Below are 10,378 nucleotides of genomic sequence, written 5' to 3' on the forward strand. Positions count from 1 at the left end.
TTTATTATGTAATAGAAATTACCACCATGGTCCTGCATGGATGAGAGGGTATAGACAAGTCCAACTAAACTTTTCCTGTTTTAGGTCAATTAGTATTACCAAAATTGTCTTAATTTTTTAAAAAGATCCACAATATTGAGAAATCTTTAACTGATTTTTAAAATTCAGAAGTTTATCTACATTTGCATGAATTTTAACAGTATTTTCAATTTAGGTTTTGTGCCAGCCTGTTTTTAAAAAATCGACAGTGCAGGCTATACTTAAAAAAAAAAAACTAACTTTGACTCTCCTGATCTTTCAAGCTTAAGGCCTGTCTCAAAACCTCCTTTCCTAAAAAAACATCTGGAAAGAATGGATAGTATTTGTGCAAAATATTTTTAAATGCACACAATGTTCTTGAAAAGTTAACATTTTTTATTTTAAAGCTCTTCAGAGCTACACTTTAAACGTTTTATTTATATTTTATTGACTGCTTGATCAGAAGACTGCTGTTCTTTTAGATCCAACAGCTGCCTTTGGCACTGTGGACCACAGCATCCTAAGCTCTGAAATGCTGTGTTCTGGTGTCAAAGGTGTTTAAATAGAGTGGTTGATGTCTTTTCGGTGTGACAGGAGTCTTCTTTGAACCATGGAGAATCTGTGTCTGTTTTATTTTCTAATCATAAGTTACCTTTATATTTAATTTTCAGAAAATATATTTATTTTCATTCATAGGCTGACAACCAGTGTTTCACTGAAGTCAAAGCCTAAATGGCATAATATCCTTAACTTAATGATAACAAGACTGAAATACTTACGTTTGACCCTGAAGTTGCACCTTAATACATTGGGGGTTAAGTTTGACTATCCCCACAACACTGCACAGAAAATTGGGTATATATCATGAATGGATGGATATTTTAATCTAATCTGACCTTTGAAAAACAGATTTGTTCAACTGTACTGCAATCTTTTTTTTTATTTTGATGCTTTTATCTAAAGTGAAATCCTTTTCATCTAAAAACTTTGACCAGGTGATCCATGCTTTTGTTACATCCTTGTTTCTGTTCACCCGCTTCTTGTTTGTTTTAGAAGTGATCTTAAAGTTTTATTGTTATTGAACCTGGGTATCTGTCAGACCTCCTTCAGCCTTATGTGTCCTCTAAAATGCTAGTTGGTGACTGTTGATGTTTCTTGTTTGGCTTGCTTCCCCTTATACTTGGGCTGCTAGTTTTCTTTTTATAAGGAAACACACCAAATTCTAAGTAAATGGCAAAGTGAAAGTGATTTTATCTGCTAACTCCAGTTTTCTAAAAGGAAAGCTTAACAGCTGTTTGTTAAGTAGAGTCTTACCAAAGAGTAGAATTTAAATTGTGTTTAATGTCTAAGTTTGCTTCTTGAATTACATCAGGATAAAAAAAAAAACAGAAAGAGTGGACTCATGACAATAAAGAAGAAATTATACAAAGAACATGAATAATATTTTATTCATGCAAAATCAGTACATACAATATCTGTAAAAATATGTTTTTTTCTTGAAGGTCAATAACTCTGCATTAACCAGCTCTAGTTTTTGATATGACCACCAAGAACCATGCAGTATGACTATGCAACTAATTTTGCACATTTCACACACAAACACACATGCAATATTGTTTGACAATACAATAGATGGCTTTTTCACAAATATACATGGTTTCAAACAGAAATACCCTTTTTAAGAGAACTTAATATCTTTTAATGCAGCAGATTTCCCATCAGTAATGTGGAAACGCACAAATTTTAGTCACGTTGGGTTTTGGTTCTCGTTACTTTCTTGTTTGTACAGGCATTTTCTAGAAAACTGCTTCCACATGAAACTCCTCCTTTTCATCAAATATACATCTTGTTTGCTTCACGTTCCACTATACTGCAAGTTAAAATGTTTTAACATATTTATCTGATTAAATGAAGTTATATGACTTTTTCATGACATTCAGGTATATAATGTCATTTTATAATGTCACACGTTTTAGATTTTTGGGGTCATATATTATATAATATGTGCATACATGTAAATGATAGATTATTGTATCTCTTTCCATTGTAAACAAATAAAGATTGAAAATTTATGTCAGTGTGTGTACAATTACTCGTATCTGACCGAGAACCCATTTTTTTGTATTTTACCAGCAAATTGAGGAAATTTTATGCAAAGTGAGAACATTTTCATGGTCCTTGCTTTTATTGGGCTAGGGTTTAGGTTTAGGACCATGGTGTGAATCGAGTTTAGGTTAGGGTTAAGTATGTACTGGTAATGGTTAGGGGTAGACAGATAAATATATACTTTCCTGTCCCTGTAGGAGAAATTTGTCCAAGACATGTGCTAGAAAGAACTGCCACCATAAAATAGTATAAATACACATATTGTGCAATTACACCAAAATGAATGCATAAAATACACATACGGCTCAATAAAACACATGTTGCACCTGACCACATGCAATCCAAACAAAAAACAAGCCAACAGATCAGACTTGAACATCAACATGCCAGTATTGCATCCTCATACTATATGCCTACCATATTTATTAATCTGATGGAGGTAGGGACAAATGAAAATTTAAATCTATTAAGTCTGCAAATGGGCACTTTATACTGCTTGGCAGATGGTATTAATTCAAACTGTGAATTGAGGATATATGCGGAATCAGACCGTATTCTCTGTGCAAGTCTGAGGGCAGACTCCTCATAAATGGACTGCAGGGGGGAGTCATCAGTCATCCCTATAACCCTCACTGCTGTCTGGACCAGACGAATAAGTTTAGATTCTAGTTGTAATTACTTGACCAGCTTACCATACCACGCTGACACGCAATACCTGATGATGCTTTCCAGTATGGCCTGATAGAATAAAAAACAAGCCTCTGGTGAGCCCCAAAGACCCCAGGTCTACATAAAAAAATGCAACGTTTTCTGTAAGTACGACATATTTATGAAGGTTATCATACATATTAACATGAATTTCCGAGATGAAAAGAATATGTAGGTTGACCCCAAGATATATGTAAGAACAGACCTGATTGATTTTTTTTTTCATGAATTAAAGTTTCAATGTCATGCAAAATTAACTTTAATACTTTTACCAAAGTTATGGTATTCATTCATTAAAATCATACCCAGAGTGGTGTTTTGCTTAAGTCATGCATGTCAGAGTAATCCTTGTTAAAGCAGCCCCTCCTTGTCCTGGAAAACATGACCGGCCATGACCAGGTCTTCTTAAAGCAGTCATTCCTACAGGAATCACCTACCTTGACCGCTACCCCTGCCCAGTAAACAACATCGAACGATGTAAGACAGACCATGATCGTTTCTGCTCAAAAATTAGACTAAGAGGCTTGTTTAGCACTTAATCTGCTAAGCAACACCAACTGCTCCTTTTTGATACTGTTCTTCAGCAGCTCTAGAGTGACCCCACATGGGGAGAGGTGGCGTTGCAGTGAAGACAAGCATTTTTTGTCCAAGTTGGAAAAATACCACCAGAAAAGACTAATATTTCACAATAAATGAATAGTCTGCACCATGGACTGCACGGTGGCACAGTGGGTAGCACTGTTGCCTTGCAGCAAGAAGGTTCTGGGTTCAAATCCAACCCTGGCCTTTCTGCATGGAGTCTGCATGTTCTCGCTGTGCATGCATGGGTTCTCTGGCTTCCTCCCACAGTCCATGATATATAAAATTTCACCTTCGCCCTCAGTTTGCTATCTGGGTAACTTTGTTATAAAAACACTTTGGAAACAAAGTCAGTTTGCATGGCTTTCACTGCCCTACGTATCGCTAAGAAATCCTCATGAATTGGAAAAGAAAAACAATTCTCAGAAGCAATGAGTATAGAGAACTATTGTTGGATCATATTAGTCTTGAGACAGCATCTGCCTCCACATCAGATCGATCTCTCTGAGCTCCTTTGATCAGCACCATCACCTAGTGGGAGTGGGGGCTGTTGGATGTGTCCTGTGGGGTGTGGTGGCTGATGAAGAGGGGTGACTGTTGGAGTCAGCAGGGGAGCTGGCTTCCTGGGAGGGCAGGTTGCTGTGCAGTCAGCACAGCAACCTGCTGTGCACAGCAAAAAAAATCACGATGACCCCTTCCACCCCAGACATGGGCTTTTTGGGACTCTCCCCTCTAGTCTATCAGTACCAAAACATCCTGCCACAAGAACAGCTTCTATCCCTCTGCTACTGCACTCATTAAAATGTAATGTATATCATGTTCTTAACACTATAACATTATAAATCTTTTCATTCAATTCGTGTCACATTACACTTTAGGCATGAAAATGTGTTGTTTTTTTAATGTGTCATATTTAGACATTACCTTTAGGCTGTATTTCTATCAAGAAGTGGACTTACTGACTGAAGACGCCTTTAGTTTGTGTCCTGGAGATCTGTCCCCCAACGCAGGGTGGCAGATCCTCATGCTGGGTCCTGGAAAGACAGAAGTACCGCTGGAGTACCGTCATCCAGGCATCTACAGGTGGTGGTACTCGCCGAACTGGGTGCTTCTCTGGAGGATCTGGTGGACCCAGGGGTGCTGTGCACAGCAACCTGCTGTGCACAGCACAGCTCTTTTCCAGCTCTGTCACGCTGCCACACATGCAAGACCTTGATCTGGAAAAGGTTAGAGAAACATTTCTATGGTTTGGGACTTAAGTGAACGGCAGTTTTTCCCCATGCAGAAAACATGGAGCAGTGCTGAACCTTCGTAGGAGTGTCTGACCCATCAAAATTACTCAGAACAACTCCAATCCAAAAGAACCCAGAACGACATCTAAAGCACTGCAGACTCACATTTTACCAACTGATGAGAACTGACCGCAACCTGTTGTGGTTCTCTGAGGTTCTTTACCTGAAGAATGTGGTGTTCTCTAATTGTAGACTTCAGTGACTTCTGTAGTAACAAAAAAAAGACTCTTGAAACAGAAACTATCTTTAACATGTTTAATCCAACAAGACAGAGGGCTGTTTACAGCTTCTGTTCTGGACTCTCATACACAACAGCACCAGGCGGGTCGATTTCTGGACGCATGAGAGACGTTCATTACTCACACAAGCGTTATGTATGTATGTATGTATGTGGATGCGTTAAGCGTTACGCATCCACTGTCTGTGGCGTCCTCAGATGATCCTCAGATGATGTCCTGAAAACGACGTGGGCTACATTGATAACTGGAGAACTTTCTGGGAAAAACCTGGTCTGATCCGGAGAGACGGCATCCATCCTACTTTGGATGGTGCAGCTCTTCTTTCTAGAAATCTGGCCGGATTTATTAGTCCTCCTAAATGCTGACAACCCAGGGTCCAGACCAGGAAGCAGAGCCGTAGTTTAACACACCTCTCTGCAGCTTCTGTACTGTTACCCATCCATTATCCTATTGAGATGGTGTCTTTCCCACGGCCAAAACTTAACAGATCAAAAACTTATCTAAAAGGAACAAATCATAAAAACCTAATAAAAATCAATACGGTTCACCTTGAACCTAAAAATAAAACAATTAAATGTGGTCTATTAAATATAAGGTCTCTCCCTCCAAAGACTTTGTTAGTTAACGAATTGATTTCTGATAAACAGATTGATTTGTTTTGTCTCACAGAAACCTGGCTACAAGAGGACTACGTTAGTATAAATGAGTCAACTCCCTCCAATTATTCAAATTTCCACATTCCCAGATCTGTGGGAAGAGGAGGAGGAGTGGCAACCATCTTTCAGTCTGATTTATTAATTAGTCCCAGGCCAATTAATAACTACAGTTCTTTTGAACATTTAACCCTCAGTTTCCCTCATCCAAACTGCAAAGCAATAAAACCTCTTCTGTTTGTTGTTTTGTATCGTCCACCAGGCCCTTACACTCAGTTTTTGGATGAGTTGTCAGATTTCTTATCTGATTTGGTGTTAAATACTGATAAGGCTATTATAGTGGGTGATTTTAACATCCATGTTGACACAGAATGTGATAACCTTAGTGTAGCCTTTAAAACTATCCTAGATTCAATTGGTTTTGCTCAAAATGTGCATAAACCGACGCACTCTTGGCTCCATACTTTAGACCTTGTGCTGACATATGGCATTGATTGTGAAGAATTAACAGTATTTCCTCACAACCCTGTCCTATCTGATCATTTTTTAATAACATTTGAGTTTAATCTAACTGAGTTCTCCACCCCCAAAAGAGGGTTCCATTATAGTAAATCTTTATCGGATAATGCTGTATCAAAACTTAAAGAGTCTGTCCCCTTTTTAATATCCTCCGTATTGCAGAAATGCCCTGTAGATGGCAGCAATGTTGTTTCTTCCAATTCACAAATAGATGTCTTTGTAAACGGTATGACTTCGTCATTGCGTTCTGCATTAGACAATGTAGCTCCCTTGAAAAAGAAGGTGATTATTCACAGGAAGCTGGCTCCTTGGTTTAATTCAGAGCTGCGTTCCTTGAAGCACAATGTTAGGAAATTGGAGAGAAAATGGCGCTCTACACACCAAGAGGAATCCTACCTAATCTGGAAGAACAGTCTATTGTTGTATAACAAGACCCTTCGCAGAGTTAGAGCAGCATATTTTTCACCATTAATTGAGGAGAATAAGAATAATCCTAGATTTCTCTTCAGTACAGTTGCCAAACTTACCCAGAGCCACAGCTCTGTTGATCCATCCATTCCCTTAGCTCTTAGCAGTAATGATTTTATGGGATTCTTCATAAATAAAATTGATTCCATTAAAAATAAAATAATTGGCATCCTCCCAAACATGATTACCTCGTCCTCAGTAAGTGAGGCAACATTGGAGGAATCCTTAGAACCTGCGCAGTGTCTGAACTGTTTAAAAGCAGTAGAGCTTTCTGAGCTATCTAAAATTTTAGCTTCATCTAAACCTTCTACCTGTATGTTAGACCCAATCCCAACCAAGTTGTTTAAGGAGGTATTCCCTCTGATCAGTGGTCCTATTTTAGACATGATTAATCTATCCTTGGTAAATGGATATGTACCACAGGCTTTTAAAGTAGCTGTTATTAAACCTTTACTTAAGAAACCATCTCTTGATCGAGATGAGTTAGTAAATTACAGACCTATATCTAATCTTCTTTTCTTATCTAAAATTCTTGAGAAAGTAGTTGCTAATCAACTATGTGAACATTTACAAAGTAATGACCTACTTGAGGAGTTTCAGTCAGGCTTCAGAGCTCATCATAGCACTAAAACAGCTCTGGTGAAGGTCACTAATGATATTCTCATGGCCTCAGATAATGGACTTGTGTCTATACTTGTCCTGTTAGATCTCAGTGCTGCATTTGATACAGTTGATCACAATATTCTCCTACAAAGACTTGAGCATACTGTAGGGATTAAGGGAAAAGCATTAGGCTGGTTTAAATCTTATCTGTCGGACAGATTCCAGTTTGTTCATGTTAATAATAAATCTTCCTCAAACTCTAGGGTCACTTGTGGAGTACCACAGGGTTCAGTCCTTGGACCAATTCTATTTACTATATATATGCTTCCGATTGGCAAAATGATCAGACAGCATGGGATTAATTTCCACTGTTATGCTGATGACACTCAGCTATATTTATCCATAAATCCTGATGAATCCAATCAGTTACTTCGACTGCAGTCATGTCTTGATGACATCAAAAGCTGGATGACTTTAAATTTCCTGCATTTAAATTCTGACAAGACAGAAGGTGTAATCTTTGGGCCAGAGTCTTCAAAAAATAAAGTTCTTAATCAATCACTTAATCTGGATGGCATTAACTTGGCCTCTGGTAATAAAGTTAAAAATCTTGGTGTTGTTTTCGACCAAGACATGTCATTTAAATCCCATATTAAACAGGTTTCCAGAGTTTCCTTTTTTCACCTCCGGAATATCGCCAAAATTAGAAACATTCTGTCCAGGAGTGATGCTGAAAAACTAGTCCATGCATTTGTTACTTCAAGGCTGGACTATTGTAATTCTTTACTATCAGGAAGTCCACAAAATGCAGTTCGAAGTCTTCAGCTGATTCAAAATGCTGCGGCAAGAGTTCTGATGAAAATCAACAAAAGGGATCATATTTCTCCAATTTTAGCTTCCCTTCATTGGCTTCCTGTTAAATCAAGAATAGAATTTAAAATTCTCCTTCTAACGTATAAAGCCCTTAATAATCAAGCTCCATCATATATCAGAGCTCTGATTACCCCGTATGTTCCTAACAGAGCACTTCGCTCTCAGACTGCAGGTCTGCTGGTGGTTCCTAGAGTCTCTAAAAGTAGAATGGGAGGCAGATCCTTTAGCTATCAGGCTCCTCTCCTGTGGAACCAACTCCCAGTTTTGGTCCGTGAGGCAGACACCCTATCTATTTTTAAGACTAATCTTAAAACTTTCCTTTTTGACAAAGCTTATAGTTAGAGTGGCTCATACCCTGAGAGCTATCTCTATAGTTGTGCTGTGATAGGCCTAGGCTGCTGGAGGACATCAGGGTCTAATTTTCTCACTCTACTGATTTCTACTGTTCTTCAGTCTACTGTTCTCCAGTTTTGCATTGTATTACATTGAAATGACTGTCGTCATTTCAGCTTTTAACTTTTTGCTCTCTCTCTTTTTCTTCATAGTAGGTACACCTGGTCTGGCGTTCTGTTAACTGTGACATCATCCAGAGAAGACAGATCACCCGCTACTTCCATCTAATGTAGAACAGATTACTAGATCAATGTGTGCTTCTGTGCTTTTTTGTCTCTCTTGTTGTGTCTCTGCTCTGTCTTCCGTAACCCCAGTCGGTCGAGGCAGATGACCGTTCATACTGAGCCCGGTTCTGCCGGAGGTTTTCCTTCTCGTTAATGGGGAGTTTTTCTTCCCACTGTCGCTTCATGCTTGCTCAGTATGAGGGATTGCAGCAAAGCCATGTACAATGCAGACGACTCTCCCTGTGGCTCTACGGTTCCCCAGGAGTGAATGCTGCTTGTCGGCACTTTGATGCAATCAACCGGTTTCCTTATATAGGGCATTTTTTGACCAATCTGTATAATCTGATTGAACTTGATTGTGTAAAGTGCCTTGAGATGACATGTTTCATGATTTGGCGCTATATAAATAAAATTGAATAGAATTGAATTGAATCCCACAGACTGGGAGCAGCTGAGCAGAGCGCCTGATCTCCCATTGTACGGAGCTTTGTCCTGGGAGGTTTCAGGAGATATGTTATGGCACATGGGAAGGTACGTAGGGTGGTCAGCATGACAGGAAAAGCACTATATAAGTTCAGTCCATTTACCATTTACGTATTGAGGTTATAAATTGGACTCTGCAAATGCAACGGGGGAGAAAATACAAAGGGACATGACCTGCTGGCCTCTAGTGAGAGCTCAGCTTCAAATGCAACAACCAGATTCCACTGGAGCTTCATTCCACACTTTATAAGACTGACAAACCCATACATACATCAGTCACTTTACATCGACACTGTGAACCCTTTTGCACAGAGTAACTACTGTCTGCACCATCATATGGTGGTCCTTCCATGATTGCAATACATCCTGCTGCTAAGCATACTTGCACTATTCTTATTGCCTTAAAAATAACTTTTTTGTACATACAAAATGTCTCTTTTGGTTTGCTTTTACATTCCTGACAATTGAGAAATACTAATATTCATATGTTTCTTTTTGTCTTCTGTTTCTACACGGAGCCTTGCAACGAAATATTGCTCAAATGCACGTTGCAAATGTGCAGCTAAATGACAATAGTCTAAGTCTTCTTTCAGTCAGAAACATTACAGCAGGCTGTCAATCACTTTCATACTTCTGCCACTCATACAAAATACCTCTGATTTGTATTTTGTTTATGTTCTATGTTTGTGTGTGTGTTACACCTCACTATTATAGTTACGCCGAGAACGTGATCATCCTCCACTCTCCCAGTAAGTCAATATTTTGCAGGTACTGAACATTCCTCTTGCCAACTTTCGTTTTCTCACCAGTGAAAACACATCTGGGTTCATATGACTCTGTTTTCCTCTGCCACAGCCATGTCTCCTACCTCTCCCCACAGCTTTGACCACATTTTAACAGTCTCTGGCTTGTTTCTCTTTTCATGGTCTCAAATAGGAGAGAAGTCAGAAGCTCTGGGCGGGTCTTTGGACTCACAGTTCTGTTTAGTTTTCTGTTCTACAGGAATTTCACAGCTGGATCTGGTTATCAGTGTGCTGCATTTCCCTTCCCTCTGTGTCCCCCTGAAGTGACGATGGGCATTGACTTCAGGATTCATCACATCCAGAGCACTCTGGTGGGTGTTAAAATAATATGAAACAGAAAAAACAACTAAGGTGAAATGGTTATCTTAAGTTTCAATTATTCACAAGTAAGTTTCATAGACAGAAAAGGTCAGGACC

This window comes from Fundulus heteroclitus, chromosome 5, assembly GCF_011125445.2.
Source record: "Fundulus heteroclitus isolate FHET01 chromosome 5, MU-UCD_Fhet_4.1, whole genome shotgun sequence".
Classification (NCBI taxonomy): Eukaryota; Metazoa; Chordata; class Actinopteri; order Cyprinodontiformes; family Fundulidae; genus Fundulus; species Fundulus heteroclitus.